General features: G+C 40.4%; 1 protein-coding gene across 2 annotated transcripts in view; it reads left to right on the plus strand.

The window, feature by feature from the left end:
- LOC143282372 (uncharacterized) overlaps positions 1 to 2,500 on the plus strand; it is a 228,598-nt gene that overhangs the window by 193,983 nt on the left and 32,115 nt on the right. The window lies entirely within an intron of this gene.

A 2,500-nucleotide genomic window follows, 5' to 3' on the forward strand; every position in this document is an offset into this window, starting at 1 on the left:
AGGAAAGAAAAACACAGAAGAGGCAACTGGTATTGTGGAAGCAGTAAGGTAGGAGGATAGTCAAAACGATTATCTGCCAACAACAAAGCGTCCGTGAGTAGATCTGGGTTCGATTGAATCCTTGTCTCGCCGTTTCTCCCAAAGTTGACTTGGAAAATCAAACTGAGTGTGTTGTCACTGGGGTGAGACGATAAACCGAGATCACAGTCAGTCAGTCAGTCAGTCAGTAAGTGAGTATCTATCTATCTATCTATCTATCTATCTGTCTGTCTGTCTGTCTATCTATCTATCTATCTATCAGTCTATCTATCTATCTATCTATCAGTCTGTCTGTCTATCAATCTATTTGTCTGTTTGTCCATCAATCTATCTGTCTATTTGTCTGTCTGTCTGTCTGTCTATGTCTGTATCTATCTATCTATTTGTATGCGGGTGTGTTTGTCTGTCTGTCCATCTACCTATCTATCTATCTGTCTGTCTATCTATCTATCGATCTATCTATATATATCGCGGTCTATTTGTTTGTCCATCAATCTGTCTGTCTATCTGTCTATCTATCGATTTATCTGTCTGTCTGTCTCTCAGTCTGTCTCTCTATCTATCTATCTGTCTATCCGCCCCCCCCCCCCCTCCACCCCCCACCCCCCCCCCCCCCCCCCCCACCCCCAACTCCTGTGTTCCAAATTAACGAGATATCAACAGGACCATTTTTCGTCTGAAAAAAAAAAATGGCAACGGCACGACAAAGAGACCAGCACCGACCACTCGCGTACTCCATTTCAAATTAGCCAAGATTTCTGTCAGACAAGACTAGTATAGACCCACAGTGCTCTGGCAACCTTCAAGGAGAGGAGCGAGGGGTGGGGGGTATGGCGGGGGTTGGGTGACGGGGGGGGTGGGGGTGGGGGGTATGACGGGGGTTATCTTGTGGGTACATTTTGACCTAGTGACCTTCCATGGCGTATCGGTGGTTTGGCCTCACGTGGCATGAAATTAGGGTGTTCATCACACCCCCCCGTCCTCTTTAGAGTCAATTAGAGGGTGGTTTATTGCTTGGAGGTAACGTCCCTTCCTTCCTTGGTCTGACTTTACCCTTCCGCTTCCGGTCCGGAAGGTTATGTCCCCTGCTTGTCTTAAAAAAACAACAACGAAAAAACAAAACAAAAACAAAACGGAATATTTGGCAAATAGTGTTAGTGCATACTGCTTGTGCTGTTCTTTTATGTCGTATTAGTTACCTTAGTTGTAAGTTGAAAAAAATTATGGATGCGCCCTGAATTTTTTTTAAATGGGGAAAAAAAAATCCTTTATTACTATTTATATAAAAAAACACACACAAAAGCATCCGCAGATTTGAATGACTTATGTTGACACACAGACGCAAAGGCGTATTGGGAATGATTTTTCGGGGGGCGGGGGGGGGGGGGGTCCAGTATCTAAACATCTGAATATGATGTCTGAGGGAAAATGCAAATGCAAAATCGAAAGAGTAACACAAGAATGCAAGAGAAAGAATAAATCAATACCATACTCAGAAGAGTATGTTCTTGCACATTTGCCAAAAGATTGGAACATCAGCGATTTTAAAAGTGAACAGAATTGTTTTCACATGCTTATATTATAGAGCAAGGGTTTAAATTAACTGAAATAACTTCACGTTTTGTCTGTGTCTCTCTCCCTCTCCATCGCTCTGTCTTTCAGATTCTGCCTCGATCTGTCTGTCTGCCTCTCTCTCTCTCTCTCTCTCTCTCTCTCTCTCTCTCTCCAATTTACTGGTGAGATTCTAGAGTTATTCATTCTCCTCTTAGCTGATGATGTTGTGTTGATATCTGAAACTGTGATTGGTTTACAGACACAATTAAATAGTCTATCTAGAGCTGCAACATCACTTCAGTTGAAAGTAAATATGTCAAAAAGTAACATAATTGTATTTAGAAAAGGTGGATATTTAGGAATCAGGGAACAATGGACTTATAATGGAATAACGATGCCAGTAGTGAATGTGTATAAATACTTAGGAATATATTTTTCAACAAAATTGAGTTTCACAGTTGCATGTAAAGATCTTGCAAGCAGAGCTAAACAAGCATTACTTTGTATTATGAAAAAAACTGTCAAGTTTAGAAAATCAATCTTTTGATCTGTTTATTAAATTGTTTGATTCCCAGGTACAACCCATTGTACAATATGGAGCAGAAATTTGGGGTATTTCTAATGCTGCAGTTTGCTGCGAGAGTGTTCATTTATTTGCACTGAAAAAGTTTCTTGGAGTTACCATGAAAACGCCTAATGATTTAATTTACGGGGAGACAAAAAGATATCCGATACATCTCATCTCCGCAGTAAAATGTATTCGCTATTGGTTGAAAATAACACAAATGGAAGATTCGAGGTTGCCGAAAAAAGCATTTAACATGTTATATGATTTAGATTTGAGGGGCAAGGTAAACTGTGTATCAAAGGTTAGGGTTAGATTATATGAACTGGGATTTGGTTATGT

This window comes from Babylonia areolata, chromosome 5 (genome assembly GCF_041734735.1).
Source record: "Babylonia areolata isolate BAREFJ2019XMU chromosome 5, ASM4173473v1, whole genome shotgun sequence".
In the NCBI taxonomy this organism is placed as follows: Eukaryota; Metazoa; Mollusca; class Gastropoda; order Neogastropoda; family Buccinidae; genus Babylonia; species Babylonia areolata.